This window comes from Vanessa tameamea, chromosome 17 (assembly GCF_037043105.1).
Source record: "Vanessa tameamea isolate UH-Manoa-2023 chromosome 17, ilVanTame1 primary haplotype, whole genome shotgun sequence".
In the NCBI taxonomy this organism is placed as follows: domain Eukaryota; kingdom Metazoa; phylum Arthropoda; class Insecta; order Lepidoptera; family Nymphalidae; genus Vanessa; species Vanessa tameamea.
This window is the reverse complement of record NC_087325.1, coordinates 10,582,806-10,610,801: the sequence shown is the minus strand read 5'-3', so window position 1 is coordinate 10,610,801 and position 27,996 is coordinate 10,582,806. Positions and strand designations below refer to the sequence as shown.

The following is a 27,996-nucleotide window of genomic DNA, read 5'->3' as shown; positions in this document are numbered from 1 at the left end:
TGATATGAAAATAAATAACATGTGCGTAAAATAAATCCTCACTAATATTGTTAAGGCGAATGTTTGCATGTATGGATTTTTGTTACTCTTTCACGCAAAAACTACTGAACGGATTTTAATGAAACTTTACAATAATATAGCTTATACATCAGAATAATAGGCTATTTACAAAGATATTGTGTGAATAAAACCTGACAACCAATCCCTAATCCCTAAAACCAGAGCGTAGCCGCGTGCGAAAACTAGTACATAACAAATATATTCAAATGATAGTTAAGACTGAGATCAACGTCCTTGTCAGTTGAGTTCGCAGATTTGTCTGAATAAAAATTTCTAGCCAATTTAGTGTTCGTAGTGTGTGTATTGATTAATAATAAAGAATGGCTACTAAGTTTCTTGACGGTTCTTTTTCATTCTGACCGACCGGCGAATGTGCAACCTTATGTCACCATCACCCATAGACATTGGCAACTTAGAAATATTAACCATTCCTTACATCGCCAATGCGCCACCAACATTAGGAAATAAGATGTTATGTCTCTTGGACCTGTAGTTACACTGGCTCACTCACCCTTCAAACCAGAACACAATAATAATAACATAGCTGTTTCGTTGCAGAATACCTAATGAGGGGGTGGTATCTACCCAGTAATTTCGTCATATAAAATGAAAAGAAAATCAAAAGAATTTTTAATGGCTTACTTGAATACAGTACTTTTTAATTTTATTTTTGATTCAAATCAAAGATATCCAGTAAAATAATGAAAAAGTATTCAACAGAGTCGAATTAAAGATGGAGAGAGATGCAGTGTAGTAAAGAAAGTTCCGCGCCGGAATTCTCCTTTAAATTATTAATATATATACAAAGTATTTACGTATAAATATTATTTAAAGTGGGATTTGTTAAATAATGGAGCGTTTTCTTCTTTTTCATGTCATATTAATAATGGCAGAAAGAGATAAAACATGATTTAACTGAAGACCCGCTAAACATCGCTAATAAATAAGGTCGTTAATTTTGAGCGATGAACAATTTAGATTGAATTAGAGCGAAACGGTTTAGACACTTGAAATGGTTTACAGAAGAGAAGCAATAAACCCCTAATTATCATACCATAAATGTTATTCCAGCGGTATTAGAATTAGCGGGAAGTGGTCAAAAAGCTGATTACGAGACTGGCACAATTACCGCGCGTTTGACGTGGCCCGGGGTCGTAGACACAATTAAGTGAATTTGCCAGCGAGTGGCAAAAACAAGGACGCTCGCTGGACGTGTATAGAGACCACACGTTACGAACGACAAAGAGACGTCGAACTGTAGTGTTATATTTCAAAAACTCACTTCGTGTCTCACTCGTGAAATATTAAAAATCCACTTATAGTCTATTTCAATCGAAATAGAAATAAAGATAAACAAACCTTAGATTTACGTATATCACGCGATTTGCTAATAACTCGACTATATTGTATTCTATTAAGATTTATGATTAATATATTTTTTATTTATAATACAACACTATTACACTTAATTACCTACATCCACTTTAATTTGACTTCCAAAATTCCGAAAACAGTTTCGTTGACGTTCAAAACGCCATTTTTCGCAAATCCATAGTGAATATCATAGATTAATCAAGCTATCATAGCTCAACCAATCACATCACGCCAATTTGCTATCAAATGTTGTATAAACGGTTTTTCTCCTCTTATGGTTGATATACTATTTTGACGCGTGTCTTTTTCAAGTATCGTATATATTATTGTCACTTTTTGACATTACACGATCGTTTTGTGCGTTGAATATCGAATTCATTCCTACAGAATAGCACTATAATTTAGAATCAAAGTTATACTAGATTTTATTAAAAGTTAAACTCTATTGTCGGATAAAATAAATATTATTAATATCATGAGTAATATTTTTTGTTTCCATTTTAAATATTTTTTATTTACTTTTGCAAATGTACAGTCAGTCTATATTTCATGAATTATAATGTAGTTATAACATATAATTAATTACGTAATTTTTATTTATTTTGTTTTTATATATTAAAACAATAATTCGAAATCGTGGTTATCCACCACAGGCAGTACAATTTGGACGGAATGCCGGCTCTCTTCACGTAAAAACTGTAACGTCGGAACAAGTCGAAATTTTTGTCGCAAATATAAGTGGAGTTTTGTAAACATTCGAAAAATAATGAAACGTATTTTTCTCGAAAATTATTATCTACTTATTGCGTTTAAGTTTTTAAAGCTATATATAACATGTCGGGTTCCAGCTATTTATAATAAAAATCTTTTTATTATTTTGTCTTGACTAATATTATAAATGCGAAAGTAACTGTGTCTGTCTGTCTGTCTGTCATGGCCAAACCAGTGAACCGAATTTGTTGTAATTTTGGTATGAAGCAAGCTTGAACTACACTTGAAAGGACATTGGCAACTTTTTTATAACTAAACTAAACTAAACTAAAGCCTGACGACCAACTCATAAAATGCAAAAGTGCGAATACTACGGGCGCCAAGATATGGTCTATAAATTGTCTGACAAAACAGTTAAGCACCCTTTTCTCCTATAGACGTCAATTCTACACATTTATAACGGTAATACGTTCCTGATTATATTTCGATCCAAATTCGACTATTCCTCACAAAAATAACGTTAGCTAAATCGTAACTAAAGGCTAATTCTACTGAAACTAAACACTGCACTCCTACATGAATATATCTTTAAAATGTAACGAAAATATGAAAAATATATACATAGACATAAATAAACTATAAACGTACCTCAATATAAAGCCTTTTAAAGTTATGAAACCTATTGACAGGGTATAAAAACAGCGTTTTTTTGTAGTCGTCCGTATCACACGAGGCGTCATGGTGGGCGAGTAGGTGTTAATACAGGCTCCCGCTGCGCATGCGCGGCGTCGACATGATCCTTTTAATGTTCATGCCGAATGTATGATATTGCGAGATAACATTTTAGGCTTAATTACAATGACGCCAAAATTAAATACTTACCGGTGATTTTAATGATATTTTTTTCTGAATGAACGACCAAATTTGAAATTTAATATTTTTTTTCCTAATAAAAGTCGACTTTAAGCGATTTTTGATCGAATTTGTCTGAACGTACGCTATAAATAAAAACTTAAGAATATTAAATATTAATGAAATTCAGATCGTTTGTACCGTGTCTTGGAGTTGTACTTTCTGAACGCTACGCAAAAAATATCATCAAAAGCGATTCATTATGTAAAATAATTCTGTCTGAATTCAGTTAAATATTGTGCTGATAACAGTAAATTAATAAATTTTGGACAACATCACATACATTACTCTGACCCCAATGTAAGTAACTAAAGCACTTGTGTTATGGAAATCAGAAGTAACGACGGCACCACAAACAACCAGACCCAAGACAACATAGAAAACTAATGAACTTTTTCTACATCGACTCGGCCGGGAATCGAACCCGGGACCTCGGAGTAGCGTACCCATGAAAACCGGCGTACACGCTATTCGACCAAGGAGGTCGTCATTGACAGTGACATTAAGAATTATTATATATAGCAAAATTATTGTAGGTATATAGTATATATTAATTGGAAATTTTTATTTTATACAACACAATATGACTAATTTCGAATATCAGTTTTTTTTCTTTGGAAATTGTATACCAAGCAGAACTTATTCATTTATTTATTAACTCTTTATTGCACCCAAACTTAAAACTAAAAATTACAATTTTGTTACACAAAAGTTGCACGAGGCATGAGGCAAGTTGCAACATACCGTTTCGTTTGACATGTTTTGATACTTATTGTCGTTCCCCTAAGAAGCGTTGCCATTGTGTCTGAAGAGAAAGGGGTCGAATGTAATTCGATAAAGTTGCAAACTTACTTATCCACATAAGAACTTGTAACTATTGTCCGCCATATCAGATTTCCAGTGACATGATACTATTATACTCGAGAGACATCCTGTTATTTGACGATACATTATTCAAGAAATATTAAAGGATAGTCTGTGAGTGATGAGCAGGATTATCAAGCAATTGTCGTAATAAAGGCTCTAGAATATCAATGCCTCGGATCAGTATAGTGGCTTATTAGTGTCAACGAACTTTAATCCTGTGATCAAACCCCAAAACAGACCTTTAAAAACTGACTCGGTTTCGTGTAGAGAAAATTTCAGTAACAGCCCAATATGACTTCATTGTACATTTAAAATGCTATTGGTAAGTTTTCGGGTAAATAAACCACCTAGTATCGTCAATGCGCCTCCTTGTAACCTAAGATGTTATACCCCTTGTGTCTGTATTCAGAATAGCTCACTCAGCCTTCAAACCGGAACACAACAAAACTAAGTATTGCTGTTACGAAACATATATCAATGAAATAATACAGAATTTCAAGACCAAGTATATAACTGGCACAATACAATAAGGACATCACAAATAATATAACTATAGAAAACAAACTGTAATTCTGATTTTTTAAATTGTGATGATGTCTGAAATCAAAATATAGAGACACTTCAGACCTAACTTCACAGAGGAATAGATGCAGCAAAAGCAGACAGTACGTCTGTAGAAACTATAAAGACTGGATATAAAGGAATCAAGTACATATCAAAGATAAAGCATAACTAATAATAACTATGCCTGAAATTGCTTTTTGGTAAGAGCACGTGATAATAATAATAAACATTACAGTAATGTAGACAGATATCTTTAAAGTGAATCTGTTTAAGTTCTTAAGAGCCTTATAAGAAACTATTAATCATTAATATTGTTTGTTTTTCTTTTTTTGCTTGTTAAAGCTTAAAACACTTTTTTTTTTTTTAAAATACTAATATTATTAGATTTACTCCATGTTTTAATGTAACAGTGGACACTTTGTTGGCTTATGGAAGACTTTTTTTGGTATCAAATGTTTGTGTAGTTATGTTGTATGTTTCCCGAAAATAAAATAAATAAATAATTATATACTATAGACATATTTGACAGTACATTCAGGTGGCACGATACAGTCAATTGGGAGGCGTAATAACTAACAATGGTACCGGTGTCACGGGCCAGACTCGCAGCCAAGTGTATTCAAATGAGCATCACCTGACAGGCTCCTGTTCATGAATAATGTCACTTGGAATACGATTAAAAGTGGTACAGATTAACTTCCAGTTTTTGAAACGCTGATTGGAGATAGTTTATTTAGCTGAGATACTTTTTCTGAAGATATTAATCTTATTTTTCATCATAAAACACATTGATGCATAATCTCAGCCTACTAAAAGGAGAGAACTGGTCTAAGTTACATTTGATTGAGATAAATGTTGAATAGAAAGTAATGGGCCACTGCCAAAGGTCTACCTATGGGGAACGTTTGGATTTCTTTCCAGCTCGCTGCTCCAGAAATGGTTGGTGGATACATACGTGGCAGAATTATATCCGAAACATTTAAGATAAACAAGCAGATTTCCTTATTATGTTTTCCATCACCACGAAACACGAAATTAATTTTGTCCGTATAATTAATTTCGTGATTCGTGTACACGAACACTCAATTATGCTTAATTTTTTTTTGTTGGTATATTTATGTCTCCGAAGACATATTGTTGCCTTTGGGGTATTTTTTTTTTTAATATCAATATGATTGTGTGATGTGACTTTGCATGTTCCGCGAGGTTATTTAGAAAAGTTTGCAAATTACATAAAATTGTTCAATAAACAAGGTCAACGACCTATCGCTAAACTTTTACAACCTTCAATCATAATTGATACAAAGATATTAAATTGTATAATAGTTTATTACGGGTCGTAATCAACGCGATACAAGTTTTACTCATTTTCTAATTGCTCCTATAAATGTGAGAGATCTTTAATTACATTTAAATAATGATTTTATGATTTTTGTCTATGTTATTAAGTAATTATAGTATACATTTCAATTGGAAATATCTTAATTATAAAATTTGATATTGATTGATTGACAAAATTATATCGGCCCGTCCGATTTCGGCCTCGGCGAGGCAGACCAACTACTCAGGACATATAAAAGTGCACAAATTTGTGCACAAACACAAGTGCACACTTAATTTCCTCATTCTCATACTCGACCGCACATCTGAACTACTTTAAAATACAGATACAATTGAAATTTTCCATCTGTCAAATCAATTAACAACATACAAATAAATCTATTGAACTCTTATAGAATAGACAATTTGAAAGTTATATTCCCATTCGAATCAATTCAACCAGTCGCAAGAAGTCCCATAGTCGATTTAAGTTCACCAGAGCGGAGTTCCTATGATTACCTTCCGGCCCCACGATCATACAGCAATTTCTAACGAAGTATTATTATTGTATCAAGACTACAAAATCTTACAAGTCCAAATGCAGGCTGAGGCCGGCGACGGCACTTCCCGAAGGCGGAATTTCTTCAACGGCAATTCTTTTTCGATATATGTGTATATATTATTACAAAAGTATTTTTGCAATGTAACATAAATTGCAAAAATTGTCGTTCTAAAAAATATTTGCATAATTTTCGCATTCTTTGAACGTGTTACAGGGTGTTACTATTTGTTGAATATTTTTGTCATATTTTAATTTTGTAATCTGTTAATTTATTTATATTTTTTGTATTTATATATTTAACAAATATGTATAATTTTAGTGTGTTAAAAATTAGAGCAAGGTCGCTTTGTTGGCGGGCGTTAATAACTGCACCAAAGTTTTACACTATCGCAGTCAATCAGTTATTATCATTCACATCTTGTTTTGGATGCAATTTGATGCTTAAATAAATAAGCTATTATTATTATTATTCTTTGAACGGACACGGAACGGACACGCCGTTGGCATCACTGATTTAGAGTATGCTTGCCCGAAAATTGCACAATCTTTTTTTTTTATGTTAGAGGTGGCAAACGAGCAGGAGGCTAACCTGATGGAAAGTGACTACCACCGTCATCACAAGACTTTAAGAAATGTCTACACTTTTTTCTTGAAGGTTTCTAGGTCATACCGGTTCGGAAAAACCGCCTGCGAAACCTAGTTCCACAGAGCGGTTATTCGAGTCAGAAATTGCTTGAAAAATCGCGTTGTTATGAATTTTCGGACATATCGGTGGTTCGGAAGAAACTTAGTTCTATAGATAGAACCAAAAACTTTTTTCATATGTCTTTATATTTTTCATAGACACTAGATATTCATAATAAACTACTACGTTTAATAGGTACACAGTTACATCAAAGTAAAAATTAATTATATCACCGGAAACAGCGCCCGTTTGAGTGCGTGTAACGAATACGTCGACGCGGGTGACACAACCGCCAGCAATAACATCGACATCAAAGAAATCACTCAAATCACATTTCAAAACTCTTTTAAGCCTTTCCATTTGTGAACAACTTAAATAAGGGTTGTAAAAAATACAATAGTCATTGCAAAAAGATATATAATATGCTTCAACACATTCGTATAAATATTTATATGAATGTTTTAAAGCAAAATTTCTTACTTGGTGTTAGGTCTTTGTGTAAGCCTGGGTGGGTACCACCCACTCATCAGATATTCTACTGCTAAACAGTCATTACTCAGTATTGTTGTGCTCAGATTTGAAGGGTGAGTAAGCCAGTGTTACACAGGTATAAGGGACATAACATATTAGATCCCAAGGTTGGTGGCGCATTGGTGATGTAAGAAATGGTTAATTTTCTTACAGTGCCATTGTCTTTGAAAGGTGGTTACCACTTACCATCAGGTGGCCCATTTGCTCGTCCGCCTACGTATATTATAAAAAAATAGTTATAGATATTAAAAACCGTGGTTAGAATGAAATTCAAATTACTTTAATAATTTTTTCAACACGTCTTTTAGTCGGAACCTTACATACCTACAAGATTAATAATATAATTTAATCTGAATGGATATTGGTCAACGGTAGTCGATGACGTAATAAGCGACCAATGAGCGTACAGAACTAAAGATTTAAATATTTTAAAATTATTTACAAAAATGAAAAATCAAATTGTCAGAAATTAATTCACGAATGTACTTAATAATTGTTTATATATACTTACGTAAATCCTTTATAATATGACTAGCGATCAGTCCCGGCTTCACACGGATGCAATTTATGTGGTATGGATGTACTTTATGTAACTCAGGCACAAAGTTGCTTTCTACCAGTGAACAAAAATATACAATTTGATCCTTTATAAGAGTAAATACAAAACAAACAAAAACTTAATCTTTTTAAATATTAAATTGTTCAATTGTACGATTGACAACCCTTAGAAAGTTGCATAAATGAAATTGATTAAAAAAATCCATTCAACTTTACCCATTAACGCCTATATTATAAAGACGGTTATTGCGTAACGAACAACGCCAACACAAAGGAGACAATTTCAACCTTAATTATAATAGGAATAATGTTCAAAATATTACAGCAAAATTATATGACAAAAGGAAATTATGTGTATTAAAACAACACGTGGGAGACAATGGCGGCGCAGTTAAAGGGTTACAATAATGGCGGCGCCTTTGATGTTACCGACTAATTTTACACCGTCTTAGCCCACACCAGAATATTTATGGACTTAACAGTTACACACCTTGCATTAAAGGCTTATATTTTTTGACACCCTTCTAAGTTAAAAATTGACGTACAATATAATTAGTTGCCTGTTCCAACTTCGAACAGATATCAAGAAAAGAAGAAAAAAAACACATTCGAATTGAGAACCTCCTCCTTTTTTCAAATCGGTTAAAAATTAGATTTAATCATTCACCAATCAATTTGTTCGTAATGTCGTAAAGTATCGTATAACACGGCCACTATTTTTCCACCAGTTTATATAAATATATCGTAATAAAAAAACTGCTTATGCACGTCTCGTTGTCCCAGATGATCAGTGGGGCTATTAAGCTTAGAGCATAGCCACTGTTGCTAACAAATATTTGTTGCGGATTGATATCAAATCAAATCAAATTATATCATTATAATTTAGTATTATGGAACTATGCAGTAGCATAATACTCCATAATACTGATGTATCGACTGCAACATTTATTAATCCGCAACAAATATTTGATAGCAACAGTTGCTACGCTCTAACCAGGGCCGGATCTACCATATGGCTGTTTGGGCTTCAGGCCAGGGCCCCGTGGATTCAAGGGGGACCCAGCTAAGTCAAGTCAAAGTCAAAAATAGATGATAATGCGAAAGAATCCATAATTTTATTAAATAAATTCGTATGGTTTGCAGCCCTGTGAGTTCTGCAATTAATCAAACCCATTTAATTAATTTAATTCAAGTCTACGTTCAGATATGTCTTAGGTGGGCCCCTAGTAGTGTTAGTTATATTAATATTATTTATTATGGACTATTTATATATTATTTTAAAATAAAAAAAAAAAAAATGACAGTGTGGGCCACGTCTTCCAAGAAGACGACAAGGTCGAAGTCCAGCGAAGATCTGCTGATGTTCAGTAAAAATATAAAATAACGCCATAATTTATAAAAAAAAAAATGTAACGTGGATGTTGTAAAGTAAATAAAAAAAAAAAGAAAAAGTAGTGTTAGCCCAGGGTCCTAATCATACGGTTCGGCCCTGGCTCTAACCGTAATGGCCACACTGACGATACGACTGATTACTCGTAGATGTAAACTTGTTCATATGGAGCTTTTTAATTAAACTTACCAGTAGATATCCATCACATATTTATTGTAAAACATTCAAGCAATTATTCGCTCAATTATCGGTTTTGCACATACGCACTTTTTATTGTTACTTGTCGAACATACTTGGATAAAAGTAGCAATATAAATCTAAGCCAATAATGCATCTTAAAATATTAATTAAAATACAAACTCACGCACACATACATAGAAAGTATTCTTGCAGGTATGTTGTGTAGTTTAATTATCACTTTTATGTTATTAGTCTTGTTTCATTAATAATTTACTATATAAGTAAATAGATATTACCCACTCGCTTTGTTGGGGTTTAAATAAAATAAGGGAATATATAAAATATAGTTACGGACGATTCCGCGTTGATTGGTGATAGGGAAATGATGCTAAGTTCAGTAGTTTTCACGTCATAGACAGGCATTTTTTTATGAATAGTATTTAAACCGCGAATCGGTTTTTGCTTTATATTTAATACAATAAGGTAACGTAACAATTCAAAAGTGATCTATGTGAATTTATTAACAGAAAAAACAACATTTATAAGTCGAAATATCAGTTAGGTATTCCTGTATGGATGCCTATTTACAATATGACAGTTTGAGTTTTCTTTTGTCGCTCGTTTACACGAGAATTCGATAAACAATTCATATTAAATTAATATAGATTAAAAATAATATGTAAGACTTTTAAAGTGCTTTAATGAGCTTCCTAAAACAATTATTATTTAGATTTTGGTCTTATACACAACTCATACGAATTCCGATTGTATTTTTGTGAATGTGAATTAGATTTAAATGAAATAACTTATGATTTATATATTTTTTTAACGTATCTTGTCAGTGTCAGCCGCGACAACAGGATATACCACGTTTCGCAAGTGACATTGGCGAAATTATCTGTGCAATCTCGGTACAATAAAAATAGAAGCCAAAAAAAAAGATTAACACGTTGAAAATTAGTGTTGGATGTCAGACACCTGACTCATTTAGAGTGGTAGCTCCCTGGGCTTGCCATTGGTGCAGATATGAAGTTGTTAATCCAATATTCGTTTGAGTAAATATATTCGTGTTTATTTTATTTTTACTTCATCTACTAAACTGATTTAAATTAGTGTCTCCCTCATTAAACCGCACGCAACTGAATGGATGTATTTTCCACATTATAACAATTATAATAATTTCATTTAATTACGGCATATCAAAAATAATTACAAATTGCTACGCAATGGCCGAGATCCGCTATAACTCTCCCCCTAAAAAGTAAATGAACTTAACTTATACATATTTCAGCGTAGCCTGCTTAATTTGCGAAGGGACTTTTATAATTAAATATTTAATAAAAACAAGTCATCGAGGAGGTGCGTTTATCTCCGACGGCATTCTCGGACGTATATTTTTGACCATCTTTACATGAACCGCGATTAATCCGCTCCACGAGTTTCCGCCGGCTCAAAAAGCGGTGGAGTCGGTTTCGTAACACTGGAAATGAGCTACCAGTGGAAAGGAATTACAAGCAATTAAGCTATCATTAAGGGTATTCACGAAGGCTGCAATTTGCCACGCACGCCGCTGCGCCCGCGCACGCGAGACGCGGCGTTGGGTAGAGGGAGGGGGCTTAAAGCTAATTAAGTGAATCTTCGGATAGACAGATGGGAAGTTGCTTTGAAGTGCCGCTTTGTGTTCGAAGTATTTCTTTGCTTTGTAATTTTTTCATCGTCACGTATAAGAGTTACTAGGTATGTCTATTTGTAACGAAACTATCTGTAATAGTATCAACATAAACAGTCAGTAAATGAGAAGTTAATTATTTTTTAACACTAATCACCCTTCCATAAAAATAAAGAAAATTGCCTGTTTGTGATCTTAAAAGACTTTTTTTAACATTACGTGATTATTTGTAGCTATCTGAAAGTTACTAAACCAACAATTGTTTTTATTTTAGTCTGTCTGTTTGATTGTCCGGAGAAAACAATAATTACAATTGTAAATAATTAGATTATTAGTTTAGCATAATCCCTGTATTGCATGGTACCGTTCAGTCTTTATTTCATTAAAATCGGTCGAGTGTATTAAAATGACTAAACTGGTAAGATCAGGTTAGGTGACTTAGTAGAACGTCACGGTATCATGCGAGAGTGATCCTGTGGCGCCCGCCGAAAAGACGAAGAGGGTTTCGCTGGTTTTTTAGTTTGTATTCCGGTGCACTAGGCGTCCTGGGCACCGGTGAGTCTCATATACCTAACTTCACGTGGGAAAATTGCGTAATGAGATTTTCCAGCGAGAAAAAAAAGGTAAAATATTAGTAACGGAAGTTGTTTGAAGCAGTTCTGAAAAGAACGACAGCTGCGATGGCTTCGAATTGGCTAACGAGGAGTGTGAGGGTTACCTCTCAACTAACTCTCGCCCCTTGAGGAAAACTCCACTGAGCAACGAGCAGCACGGTGCAGAACGTATGTTAAAACGATCCACAGAGGTTTAATGGGAAATATCCCAGACAACCCTCTTTCAAGGTCCAGGTATCGAAAATTACACCTGTGACTATAACGCGGCTGTCTTGGAAGGCAAGTCAAACAATTATAGATTTAATTGTATTTAATTGACATAACTTCGTATTTCAAATGTTGGAAAAGGGTAACTACTGAGTTTGTTGCCGGTTCTTATAAGAATTTACATTCCGAACTGGTGGTGGCTCTACGTTTAATACAATTATATAACATGAAGATTCAAAAGTACACGTAAAAGCCTACTTGAATAAAGTGTGTTTTGATTTCATTGAAGTTATTGAGTTTTCCGTAAATACATTTTCAATAGCAGTCTAACCTAGGAAGTTGGTTTGGAGTATCGTGTCTTGGAAAGCACAGTCAAGTGGTCAATATAACATGTACAAACTTATTAAACATTTCATATAGGACCTCCTTTAAAATAAAAAAATAAAAAATCGAAAATTCTATCACGCGTAAGCAAAAATAATTTCTTAAAAAAGGGCATAAGTCACGCGTATAATCGAACATTTTAATGTAGTTTTTTAATTCGTAAATTTAATAGAGATGTAGGAAATTTAAAACTAATTCCACTCTCCTTGTCTACGAATGCTTTTACATTTCGATTAGTGCACAACATTACTCGTTTTAACTCCTAACATAAAAGAACCATTAAATCGATTCTAAAACCGAGTTCGGAATTATATTGAGAAGCGAATGGTAATCGAATTGATAGCAATTAAGAATGCGTGGGACGATCGGCCGCTAATGGTTGCCGGAGATAAAACGAGTAATTAAAGAATCATTCGATTATGACCGGACGCTTTGTATCGCCGATGTAAGCCAGGAGATGAGAACTTAGATTAAAGTTCATAAGACAAATTGATTGCGTATTTTTAAAATAGTACTTCTATACTCGTATTTCAGAGTTACCTCATATATAAATACTGAATATTACCTTGAAAAAAAAAAACATATTTTTTTTCTAAAGAATGTCTAATGATCTCTATAAATAGTAATGAACACAATAAAATGCAGACAAGTTGCAATTATGCAAAATTAATTGCACTATCTATTGAATGAATGGAAACGGTTGGAAATAAAAAGGGCATCTGACGATACACTTTATAATAGCTTCTGCCCGCGGCTTCGCCTGTTTTGAAGTGTGGGGCAGATGTTAAGAACCCTATGTCTTTTGTACCCCTGAAAACGTGTAATATTAAAAGTCATTTTCAACGAACTAATTTTGGAATTTATAATATTTAGTAAAGACAGTAGGTACCTTGGGAAGTTGGTGCCGGTGGTATTATTACAAGCTTCTATGGAAATAAGTAATGGGCGGCCACCACGCCATCACAATTTTTTAGTGCAGGTATGTATATATAGTACATGGAGTACCTTGAGTTTTCAACGTAGCATAAACTTTCAGTAAGATACCCGGACCTCGTTTAATATGGGATAGGAATCCCAGTAGTAGTAATCTCAGTAGGAATCTCATAGCAGTAGATTTAGTGGGTAGGAAACCACTAAAACTGCTGCATGATCGTTTCCACATAACGCATAACTATGCTCCACTCGTGGTTTGGTGGAGCACTACTAAGAGGGATACGTACCTAGCCAAACCTCCCTCCCGCCTCACACACGTTTGAACCAGTAAAATGTAGTTATGTCAGTTTAAGCGATTTTGTAAAGTACACAAATTGGACATAAGACTTTTAGCACTAACAGTTTTGCAGAAACAATTAGTAGTAATTGATGTTAATAAGAGGGAGAACTGATGAACTCGTTTCCTTAATTACTTTTGGCTATGTTCTATGAGAACCGAGATGACGAGTGGATAAAAGGCCTAAAACTTATTCGACAAATGCTAGTTCGTATCCTTGTAAGTAGGTAGGCAGTTAGTAGATTTATTTTCCTTGACAAAAAGTAAGTGTAGTGCTTCTATATTGAATTAAAGAGTTTTGACTTTACCTTTAATAAGATTTGTTTGTTGTGATGCTTTTTCAAAAGAAAACATTACAATAATAAAACTCTTGGACTACAAAGGAGTTCAAAACAAACTCTTTGACCTAAAAGCTATTGAAATTTATTTCTGAACTTCGGTTATCTCTCGCTTTTTGACATTTCTGATGGCAATAATTCTTTCATCGCAACGCTAATGTTCGCGCGGTGGGTCGTACGGATATTCGTGTGCATTTTGTTTTTATATCGATTAGAAAATTAAAAGTTTATTCTATCGACTTGTGTTTTGTTTTGTTACTTGATATATATGTCTTTATTTGAGACTTCTTTTTGTTTTGCTTCGAGACGCATAATTAAAACCATAATTAAATTATTTGACGTCTTTTACTGAATCATGTTTCTGACGTAACGCAGTCTGACTTTATCACAGGTAACTTAAATATATAAACTAATATAAAAACCTTAATAAATTTGATTGAATTCTACTTTATTTTTCATTTTTAACTGAATAAGTAAAAAAAGTAACCGCCTGTTAATATCCCACTGCTGGTCTTAGATCTGCTTTTGAGGCAACAGTTTGGAACTTCGTTCTCTACGCTGTTCCAATGTGGGTTGGTGTATATAAATATATAACATTTGCATCCTACCTGCCTCAAAACCGACAAGTTGACACTTGCCGGTTTAGACAGGCGTGCACGGGATGAATTATTAGCTCAAATTAATCACAATGGAAAACAGTAACATTTTCGTGGATTTGATCCAACAATCTTAGACTAATATTCTAATCATCGTAATATCTCACGTCTTGTGCAATTATACGGATGCTGTTTATTTTAAATCTATGGAATATAAGTCTATGAACATAGGATTTTTCATTTCCCTAAAACCTAAGGTCCCTCCCAATAACGTGAAACACTATTAGTGATTGTGGTTCTGGCTTTGGCCCTCCATTTTGTCCTGTTATTATTAGGTTATTATTGCCCTCGTACATTGTCTAGATGATCTTTTAGAATGTTTTATTGTTGTAAATAATTGTGGGTCCGATGGCACCACACGGCGCCACATGGGCGTGACTCGGCGTTAATTTATATTGTGCGCACTGATGATAGGTTGCGCTTGAGCGTAATGTTCTCGACAAAGTTTTGAGAATAACGGCAAACCTACGAAGAATTATTCATTATTATGATATAATAGAAACATTAATAGATGTGTTCTTCTATACAATATTATAAGGTGTTCGTAGATTATCACGAAAGATATAACAGAAGACTTAATTGTAAAGAATTAATATATTATTTATCTCTTATGTGTCTTTAGTCTTATCGGTTCTTCTCGATGTACATTCTCGATCCAAAAACCACTTCCGTAACTCCGATTTACATTCTTTACCACATGGTAATTTAAATATAACAATAGATCCATACCACATACACGCGAACTGCATATTTGAAAAGTCGAGACCTGTATACATATATACTGCGTTGAACCAAACGTTAGCGCGATTCAGGATAGTGTTTATACAATTTTAACTTATAAAAGGTCAATTAAAAGGTGCTTGTAAAACTCGTGTTTAAATATAATCTTTATTTATTGTAGTTCATATTAGAAAGGGTACACCCTTAGCCAACAAAAAATATGTGCAGCACTAAAGAAAGCCTCGTCGCTTTCAGCTTTAGGCTAAAACAATTGGAGAGGGGCACAATTCTACTAATTTGTAACGGCTACGATACGTTCTAGATAAGATACTTATTCAACTTCAACTGTTCTTTACCAAAATCAACCTCAAATTAATTGTAGCCGGAGGGCAATTCTACTAATTTGTAACGGTTGCGGTATATTCCAGGTTATATTTCCAACTTCAACCGAACCGCAATTGACCAGCAACGATAACGACTTGATTACGATAAGTGACAAATTGTTAGTGGAATTTCCAGGACATTACTACATACACAATTTATTTAGAGGTTGTGTGAATATTGACATCAATTATATTTTGATATGATTGTTTTCGTAGAAAGCTAAAAAACCCCGCTTTCGTCGGAGCCACGTATGAAAGTAAACACACAGGGTTTACCTGTAGCCATCGATGAGTTCAAATATCCTTTTTGTCCCCACCTTCAGCTCACCATATCATCAGACCATACCAATTATCATCAGAATGACACATTGCAAAGTTTTCATCAGAAATTAGAATCGACAAAACAACAGGAAGTAGAATAAAATCGACTTATATATAATTTATTTATATTCCAAATTTGTTTGTTATATTATATATATTTTATTGGTAATATCAATAAATAGATAATTGTTGGTAGGGCTTTGTGCAAGCCTGTCAGGGTAGATACCACCCTTCATCAGATATTCTACCGCCAAATACTTAGTATTATTGTGTTCCAGTTTGGAGGGTGAGTCTGATATTGTTACTACAAGTACTAGGGACGTAACATCTTAGTTTCCAAGGTTGGTGTTGAATTTCTTATAGCGCCAATGTCTATGGGTGGTGGTGACCACTTACTATCAGGTGGTCCAATTACCCGTAAAAATGATGCACACGAAAGCTAATACTTTCAAGCCGACCTCCAATCGCGACACAGGTGCGGATTACGTCACGGTGACAGATATTACAATTTCACATATAACTAAATTGTTTATTATATCTTTGGTCTTTTGATATTGTTTTCAGTATATATATATATATATATATATATATATATATATAGAGTTTTGTAATCGTTGAAATAGAAAATGTACTCGGGGACGTCACGATACGCTCGTCTTGATTTCCACATCCATGTCTAATTCTATGTGATCTTATAAGTCTTATTAAAATTAAAAAAAAAAAAAAAACGAATTGCAAGGCGGACGCTACACATCCCGTTTAGTTAAAATGAAATTGTTGAGAACAACCTCTTTGAAAAGGAACTACATTAAGATGCGCTTAGACATCTCTCGATGGTCAAGTGAATAGTGAGCCAGATCGACAAATCTAGATAGACATGCTTGGTTCAGAAGCAGGTGGAAATGGGATAGCGCCGAAAATACACGACTGGAGGCAGTTAGGCCTGGGACCAACAGCTTAAAGTACTTTTCGATCCAGGGAGCGTAAACACAGCCGACATAAAAACTTCGAGAGTCTAAATTAAAAAACTATTTATTATATTCCTTTTCGAATCTAGGACCTCGGGGACTATAATCTTAATAGCTAGCTATTAAAGATCAATGAGCTAATCAATATATTATAAATAAATTATATAATATATACCGTAATAAAATCTTAATACCCAAGACGGTACATAATTGGTCGAATGTGAAAGTCGAGTATTTAATTGAAGTTGTGTTACATAAGTAAATTGTCAATTACACAGTGAATGTGGACAATTAACGTTAAATAGATCACATGTTTATTGCGATACAATAATTATATAACTATAAAGTAAGAGTTTTATCGATAGACCTCATTTGCGTAATAATAATGCAATGGAAACTTAAACTGAAACTTTGAATGTACATAAAATTTAAAATTTTGTAGTTGCGGCCAGCGTCATCGCTTGTTTTAGGAGCTGGTTCGATAATAGGCCTAAAAAAGTCTGATCTTTCTTGGAGTTCAAGCTTGTTTTGTATCAAAATTTCTAGAAATTCGTTAAGTGGTTTGGCCGTGATAAGGCAACAAACAGACGGACATACAGTGTTACTTCGACATTTATGATATTAGTATAGATTCTGTTAAACCGTAATAAACTATTAAATGTTTGTACTGAAAATTTGTAAGAAGTAGCTGGTTTCTGAATTTCGCTACCGTTTGGCTTGCCCCAATATATACAGTGTGCCAGGTTACGGACTAGATATTTTAGGTAGAAGATATATAGCCTAGATAAGAATAAGCCTATTTTTATCACAGTGAAACCCACACTTGTACAGATATGATGTTTTTTGTACACACGTAGAGAAATTTCATTAAAAAAATCAAAATGGCTGCCATTTAGCATGGAGGTGGGTTGGACCCAAATTTATACTGTATTTGTATATTAAAATAGTTGTTTTATTAGTATCTAGAATTTCGCTAGTCCATAGCCGGACACACTGTATAGACAATGAAAATATTATGATGTTGTCATTTTTGTAAATTTGTGTTTCATTGCAATTATTACGTAATAACAATAAGACGTGTCATTCGGAACTACGACAGCGGGTTTTTGGATCGTGGATGTACAGATTCAATATTTATGATTACATATTCGTAAATCCTACATAAAAATCATTGAATATTTATTTTATACCATTTAATGTCTTCATAATATTTTTGTAAACTAGTGTTTGTATTTATTTGTTTGCACGTAGGGGGTAATCTGCAGAACTAATAAACCTTTCAATTTTTCTTACTGGTAGAAAACTGTATTATTCCTGAGTACTGTAGGGTATAAATTATATTTATGTGATATAATTTTCTTTAACTATAATTAGCATCTAATAAGTACTTTATAAATAGTATGTACCTGTTGTAGTATACTTTTATTCACGAAATAATATAATATCTCGTTCATAATATCTGGGCAGTATCAATATTTCGTATGACACGATAAATTTGCAAAATTAAAAAAAATCGCTTCACCCAATTTGTTGCTGGTTTACGTTATGTCGATAAGTTGACTTAACTTTTCCCAAGCGAGAATTTTAATTAGCCAATAGGAAATTACAGATGGTAATATTAATCCAATGATATTACGCTATTTATGTGAACATACGCGTTAGTTCTTTAGCATATTAAATATTATATTAACGCGCTATGGTGAATTAAAAATAATAAATTTTATAAAATTCTAGTGATTGCTATAAAAATACTTTTATTATAATGTTGTACAAATGACACAATTTCAACTGCCGGCAAAAGCCTAACGAATACGAAGTATTTTTTTTATTAAACATAACACAGAGTATAAAATGTTAAATAGAAGTGAGATACGGCGTATATATGCATGTAAGCTGGAGGTCGCTGTCATCTTGGAGTGAAAATTTTCAAAATAAAAAAGAAGTATCCGGATGGAATTAAGAATATTTTCTTGTGTAGCATTTGAACGATTCTAACGCAAAAAAATAACTTCTGTTATGTATCTATAGTTTGTTTTGAATGCAATTAAATATATTTTTGAAAATAATGTAACGATTTTTTTTTAATTATATTCAAACTATTAATTGTTACCGCATTTAGTAGCCATATCACAATAAAAATGTTGCCATTAAAAAATATATGTATTATTGTAAATGATATTGTATTTAAAGTCAAACTCTTACTACATTTTAGAATTAAATACATTACTTTGAGCGAGTTCATTTTCTTGTTTTTCCAATAAAATTAGATAAAACATTAACTACATTGAAAAATATACAAATGACTGTTCCACTTAACATTACCGATAATACAAACTGTATTTTAATGACGCGTTAGGTTTAAAATTTATGATAACATTTGTAGTGTATTATTTATTCTGAGTTCATATCTGAATGTTGAGCTATCTGGAAAAAATTGATTGGCCACACTTCCACAGACTACGCCGAAAGCCAAATTGCCCCGCTGTCAATGGCGGTTCCGAGAATTAGGCTTGGTACATACGTGCTTCGTCATGGTATTCGCCTTAGTGTAGATGTGAGATTTATTGAAAACTCCTTCAACGTCAGTTATTCTTCTTCATTTTGATTGGTTAAAATTTGGCGTATACTTCATGTTATACTCCTAAGTTTACATTTATATTGCTATAGAATAATATGTATTATGTATATGGAGCCGAAATAGCTCAGTGGTTAGAACGTGTGTATCTTAACCGATAATTTTGGATTCAATGGCGATCACTCTCATCGAGCCATCTCGGCTCAAAGTACGTAGTACATTAAAAGTTAATCAAAAACTATCAATAGAGCGGGAATAAGTTTGAGTATAATTACAAACCAAAACTATTGACCGTCGGTATGACATGGTAAGCTTTCAATGAAGACTAATGAATACCGTCTTCTTTCTTTTATCTCAGCTTGTCAAAGAAATAAATAATCTGGATGAGAGAGAAATATTAATTAATATTATTTAAATAATTTCGTCAAAGTAATAATAGTTTTTATAGACATTTTGTCTTCATTTAATGTGGGTAGAACTGCAAATGGATCACCTAATAGTAAGTAGTCATAAAGTAGTCCTTATAGTCATGGTCCATTGACATTGGCGCTATAAACAGTTTTACCCATCTAACATTTTTAATACGCAACCAACCTTACTAACTAAGATCATGTGACCCTTGTAAACTAGCTCACTTACCCTTCAAACCGGAACATAACAATACTAAGTAATACTGTTTGGTGGTAGGTAAACCTCGTCATATATTACGAGTGTTACCTACCCAGACTTGGACAGAGTCTACCCCAATGGCAGTTAAAGTTCGCGGAAACAATTACAGAAATACGAAATAGTTTTTTGTTATGCCACAATTGTCTTTCTATTTTAGAGTTGAGTTCGGCTAACTAAGGTTCGGCTAACTATTAGATACGCGTAATTGGCAAATTTTGATTTAGGACCAGCATTGGTGGCAATTGACAAAAGCTACTGTAATTATCTTAATTTTATCCAGAGGATCGGAATTACGATTAAACGGAGGAATAGGAAGAAATACCTAGCATTATTGCCGCCATATCAAGCGCTTATGTCTTGTTCAGAATTTTGTTTTTTATAATTTAGGCATTTATGTAAATAAGTGTTATATTTTCTTGGTGGCAGGGGTCCGTGCAAGCCCGTCTGCGTAGGTACAACCCACTCATTGGATATTCTACCGCCTAACAGTAATACTTAGTATTATTGTGTTCCGGTTTGAAGCGTGAGTGAGCCAGTGTAACTACAGGCACAAGGGACATAACATATTAGCTCCCAAGGTTGGTGGCGCATAGTGTAATGTAAGGAATGGTTATTATTTCTTACAGCGTCAATTTCTATGGGCGGTGGTGACCACTTATCACCAGTTGGCCCATTTAACCGTCCGCCTACCCTACAAATAAAAATTAAAAAAAGAGATGTAATGAAATGATTAAAATGGAAAAAAAGGCGAAAGTAAAATGTCTTGTTATTATTATTCAAGAATTGCAAAGTTGCAAGCATAAAATATATTAAAGTGGAAAACATTATTACAAGGGATATAAAGCATTCAACATTAATCTTCACACACAAAAAAGTATTAGGCAAGGAATATTTTAATAATAGGGTCTTGGGAGGTGGCTCTTCCAGCTCAATTTCTTTAAAACCATGTTCACAATAGTGACGTAAGCATATTTTTTTATCGATGAAAAATATCTCAGCGCTCTTAATATCAATATCTTTTTAAATAATTTTTGAGTATCGGAGTGTTTTTTGCCTGTGATTTTATACCGGATATAGTTGGAAATTAGTTGTTTTTGCTTACATAAAAACCCGTAATGATCGCTCGGTATCCTGGTAGCGACTTATAAAATAGTTTTGTATCAAAATTATACTTTTAGCGATTTGATTGGAATTAATTCCAGTTTAAATAATTATACCACATTCGAATAACAAAAGAACTCGCTAAGATTTTTAATGATCGCTGTGTAATAATAAGATATACACAAATAAGAATTCAAAGATTATTTCCGAAGCATTTTAATAGTTTCCAACGACTAGAAATACTGGAATGGAATGTGTTTTTTTCCTGTCCACAGATAATACCTTGTTCTCTGGAAGCAATCATCTGGCACCGTAATCAAATTGACGGCACAAAAAAATATTAAAATCGTAAAGGTGGCCTTTGGACGCGGCCATTTGCGGTCGAAACTATACCCACACTATCAAATATTATACAATAAGTAGATTTTAATTCAATAAATATGTGAATATTATCTGTGAAATTTTTAATTTAACTTTGGCTTTTATTTTCTGGTTGGTTACACAAGGTCATTTAAATAGCAAGAAATCGTGACAAATATTACCAAATGTACGTATTGTTTTATATATTTGCTGTAAAAATATATTTTGGATATAGATGAAGGGGACGACCAATTAAAAGAATGGCTTGTGTGAAAGATGATATGGCTGGAAAGAATGTTACTTGTGAGATGACGTCAGATAGAGAAGTATGGAAGAATAACATGCTGCACCGACCCCACGAAAATTGGGATAAGGGCAGGAGGATGATGATGCTGTAAAAATATTTATTTGTAAACAATTTAATTGTTTTAGTGCTATCACGCGTTACTTATTTCCTTAGTTAAAGTTAAACTCTTACAGTAAAGTCTCGTCTCAATCTAACTCATATTAAATCGCATGTCACATGAAAACATAAAAACACGATACTACTTACACTGTTTATCAATAGAATTTGTAAACATTAACATTACAATAAAGTACTTAGTACGATTTACGCCGTCTTTGAAAAGGATAGCATTTGCCAAGTATTTTAATCTTGTCAAATTAATGTAAGGCACAACAGGATCGAGCATAATTAATTCACATAAATCGTCTTAAATTTATTGACATTGTAAAATTAATGAATTTAAAACAATTAGCAAAATCAATTAACTTCACTTAGAAAGCGAAAATAATATCCTATCTCTGTTTACACTTTGCATAAATTCAGTTGAAATAAAGTATATCTACATTATCTGTGATACAAATGTACAACACAGGACGCAAGCGCCGCGGGAGTACAGATAAAAAAGGAAAAAATAAAGACAAAATGGACGCACCGCTTTGTGGCCGGCCGCCATTACTGGGTCCATTGCCTCGATCGTAATTACGAGTCATTAGAGTTCTCGCTCCCGGGAAATTAATGCGTCGAGTGAGATATAGCCTTTTAATATCTAGATCGGTATGGCATGTGGCACTGTTACGTCAGTATTTATTTATAAGACAGGACAAAACTTATTTATTATTTAATATTATTAATAATAATTGCTTTTCGATTCGTCGCTTACTCCTCAACATGTTTATCTATTGGTTTTGGTTTTGATTGATATTGATGCAGATGATGATTCATCATAATTTATGGAATGAATTTTGGAAGGTCTTAGTCTGATTTTAATGATAATTCAATTAAAAATAAAATTTAAATAAATAAATAAATAGCACGCTATCGAAATGTTTAAACATCGAATCGTTAAAGGCTCTGATATTACCTACGCTGTCTAAAATTAACGTTCAATTTGATTGTAAGTCTTAATAATAATTTAATATTAATTTTTATATTTTTTAAATTTACTTGGTGGTAGGACTTTGTGCAAGCACGTCTGGGTAAGTACCACCCACGCATCAGATATTGTTAACAACGGTACTCAGTATTGAGTGAGCCAGTGTAACTTACAGTCACATGGCACATAACATCTTAGTTCCTAAGGTTGGTGACGCATTAACGATATAAGGAATGGTTAATATTTCTTAAAGCGCCATGTCTATGGGCGTCGGTGACCACTTACCGTGGTGACCCATATGCTCGTCTGCCAACCTACGTCTGCCGACGATAAGGTTTGAGCGTATTTTTATTAAAAAGCCAAAACAATCATTATGATGGTAAAATAAACAATTTAATATATGACCCGCTAAATAATCTCTTTTGAAACAAACAGGATATTAATTGTAGGCCATTTCAGGCAATAAAACTGCCGTTTACACTTTGCAGCTAGCACTTAAAGAGATAGTACGAAATACATTTAAAAATATGAGTCTTAAAGAAGTGGGGCGTGCGCGTGCTGACGGTAGACGGATTAGCATAGTACACGAGGATCGATCGCAATTTTATAATTATTGTTAAATAATGTAAATATAAACTTTAATTTACACTTTATTTATTTTTCGGGAACCAAACAGCACAATAGAACAGAGACATTAAAAAAACAATAAAATGACACAAAAAACAATCAAGATTCCACAAATAAGAAGCAGAAAGTAATTAGGGAGACAATAATAGTTAAAGTAAATTAATTACAAAAACAAAAACCAATTAATAACAGTCATTAAAAATTAAAACCATAAAAAACAATTACACAAGAAAATTAACATTCATAGATTGAATACTTTTAAGACTTAAAAGAGAACATTAATATCCATAGTATGTTTTATTGTACAGATTACACGAACGATGGATAAAATTATTTTGGGCGTATTCCGTTTTACTTTATTATATATTTTTAGTATTTGTGTATTTCAAAAGAACCAAAAGATTTTCAGATCTAATAAAAATTGTAACACACATAGAGTCACTAATAACACACAATAGCTCAGTAATTGTTATGACATAGGCCTACCTACTAGAACCAGGCTTTTACAGACCTAGAAAGTGTTAATAAATGTCATACAGACATATTAACCATTATAGAACTGACTTTATATTTCGAAGTATTTTTTTCTCGGATGTCACTGTGTTGTCTCAGTTTTATGCAGTCGATGCTCAATCGACATATTCGACCCAAACATGTTATCATTAAACCGTGTATATCAACACAAAGGAAGTTAAAAATAATTCTTCCATTAAAGTTCGTGTAATTACAGTCACAAGGGACATAATATCTTAGATCCTATCGTTGGTGGCGCAATCAGTGTGTGGAGTGGGTTACGTTTCTCACAGCGACATTTCCCAAACCACATTGGAGCGGCGTGGCTGTTGTTTCTCCTCAAGAGTCTATACGCGTAGGTGACAACATCAGGTGAAACGTCAGCTCGTATATCTAAAATTAAACAAAATAAGAAAGTGGTTTATTAAGTCAGTGTTAATTCAGACACATTAAATACGTTATGAGGTTTATCACCAAAAGTCATTAACGATCTAGGTGAATACGCATTGTACAATCATCATTAATGTTTACGTATGACAACTTCTGACATATTGATGATTAAAAAGTTCTTGAGATATTTGTTAGCAACTTATTCAGGTTACTTTTTCCACTATTCGATATTCCATTATTTACGATTTAAGGCAGATGTTCCCTTTGCTAGTCTACTATTTATCTTGTAAATATAAAAAGATAACTCTGTACTTGATACACTTTAAAAAGCCTTCGTAATAGTTTGTACAACTTCTAATACAAACCGACTCACACGATGTCTAGCAAATAATTTCAGATCAATTGACGCGTACACAATGGCTTAAATCACAGAGATAAAGTGTATTAATGAAGGAACAGGATCTCCGGACATCAAAGCGTTGAGAGTCTATCTACGCATAAAGATATTGTCACGCACGACTTGATGGACGGACAGCACAAAGCGACGCAGGCGCAGCGGCCCGCTTTGTATTTGTTGGTGCGTGAGGGTTGTCAACTTATATTTCGATAATCATTTCTTATGCAAATTATATTCTTAATTATCGACTTTACGATCGAACTATAAATAGAATATGTTTATCATTTAACAGCGTTAATATTACTTTAAGCATAAAGTAAAATATTTATTTTTAAAAAGCTATTAAAAGTAATCGATGGTAAGCATTTATAATTACGGTTATCGTGTAGACTCGCCTTCTTGATAAAGGCGTCGAATGAAGACGAGTTCGGGCAATTTTTTACGGGCACATTGCATTTATTTGACAACGCGTTTATGAAGCAGAGCATAGCGTCTATGGTAGAGACGCAGCCATTTTGATTTTGTTTATGAATAAATGTGAAGTTGACATTCAACTGGCACTCAGTGGTAATTCGCTGTCTAGTTATTGGTTTAAAATTGATTCAATATGTTTGTTAATGACTATAAGATTGTAATAGATTGTTGCATAAAAGTTAAAAGTTGTAATGAGTTTTTAGGCCGTCTTGTGTCTTTATATTTATGAATAAAATAAAAATATTTTATTTATTTAAAAACATTTCATTCACAACCCTAGAGTCCCCTTCATCAAGTAGCAGGGTCGACATAATTTGGACGATTTTCGTTCATCGCTGCGTGACGATCATCTTGACAAACTCGGTGAAAAAAATATCTAATAACCCATCGGATTACGATCTACTATTAAGAGCTATTCAGAGTTGTATAACGTCCATTTATGTATGTTTTTTACACGATACATGTTAAAAAAACCTTTTTATTGATATTAATTTAAGTACTTGTAGTTTAGAGTTTTGATTATGAGTTTTGTAATTGTAAAAATAGCGTTTAGTTTTATAAAACCAAACATTAATCATCAATCATTTAGTAACACACGTCGAGCAATTACACACTCATGATTCTAGGAGATTTCAAAAAAGTATTCCAAATTTTAAATAAAAGCTTTTTTTAAAATAATTTTTAAGTAATATTAAATTTTTAATTTATAATATAAAATTTGCTATAAATTAAGCCGTATGCAACCTTACCTGTGTCACAAGTAATTTTTTTTTACGTTAACGTGTCACTCAAACATTACGCAAAAACGTTGCAATCAAATATGACCTATTACATAATAATATACAAAATTGTTATTATTAAAAGTAAAACCTACTTCGAACACCATTCAGTCCGTTAATAACTAAACATTATATCCTTATATGCGCTCCTCATGATTTATTATATTAGCAACACATTTTAAAAACCTGCCCATGACTTATTAATAAACATAGAATAAATTTACATCCATACTTTCTCTCTATCTCTTCCTATACATACGACAGAGACGAGACACAGTTAGTAAACTTTCGTTTCATGAAACGGCAGAACGTAACGGACAGTTGAATGTATATACAACATCAAAGCGAACCGACTTATTATAACGACTTCCATTCAAACGGCAACATTACAGAATATTAATTAAAAATAACTTAATATAAAAAGGCGTTCAATGAATACAATGCAAAAAGCATTTGCAGTTGCATAAAGTTTTACTTTAATTTAATTTATTTCGGACTGGCAGTTAGACAGCTGATGGGAAGTGAGCACCTGGCCGGGCCCGTAGACACTGGCACTAAGGGATAGATACGACTTCTTATAGCTCCAATACGCTACCAATCACGGGATCTAAGATTTTATTTGTAATTGAGTTGCAACTTTAAAAGCCATCGTCCTTTGGTGGCCCAGAAACCAAGGATGTATAGCAACGCAGAGAACGACTTACGATTATTATTAGTTATTAAGGGAATTCTTACATAAATTCATAAAATAGGCGGATGGGGAAATGGTCCACCAGATGGTAAGTAAGTAAGGTCATTCCTTACATCGGCAATGCGCCACCAATCTTGGAAGCAAAGATGTTAAGTCTCTTCGGACACACAACAATCCTTAGTGTTGTTTTTTAGCGATAGAAAATCCTATGAACTGGTGATAGATACCGGACGAGCTTGCACAAAGCTCTATTACCCAGTACTTATGTAAATTTAAATAATTCATTAATACAATCAAGATATTCCGAAAAAAATAACATACACTCAAAAATGTACAAACAAACCGTCTGTGTTCGAGAAACAAAAAAAATCATGATGAAATATAAATATTCATTTGTTTATTTGAAGCAAACAAAAACTTATTCAAAAATGTAAAACATCCGAAATGGTAACTATCAATCGTATTCCTGATGACCGTGAGGCAATATCCAGCGAGGTTTTAAGGATTTTTTACCCCTTCACTCAGAAAAGATGTTTAAGAGACTGTTGGCACCTTACCGTTGGTGAAAGACTTGATCATCATCACTGCCGCGCCAAACGCGTTTATATAAAACCTATAATAGGCTATTTGACAATGCGAAAAATAAAGTATCAATTATTGTAATCAATACATTATGAGATTAAAGATGGGTATTTATTAACGAATGTTGAAAATAATAATTAATTTATTCAATAATCCATAAATAAAAATGCATTTTTTTAAACGTTTGTCACGTGACACAAAACGCTCCTGATTGG

General features: G+C 33.2%; 1 long non-coding RNA gene across 1 annotated transcript in view; it reads right to left on the bottom strand.

Annotated features, from left to right (window-relative positions):
* Nucleotides 1-527: 527 nt before the first annotated feature.
* Nucleotides 528-27,996, bottom strand: part of LOC135193734 (uncharacterized) — a 149,111-nt gene continuing 121,642 nt past the window's right edge. Inside the window, exon 3 of the long non-coding RNA XR_010309402.1 lies at nt 528-547. This is a non-coding gene — a long non-coding RNA (uncharacterized LOC135193734). The remainder of the gene's footprint in view (nt 548-27,996) is intronic.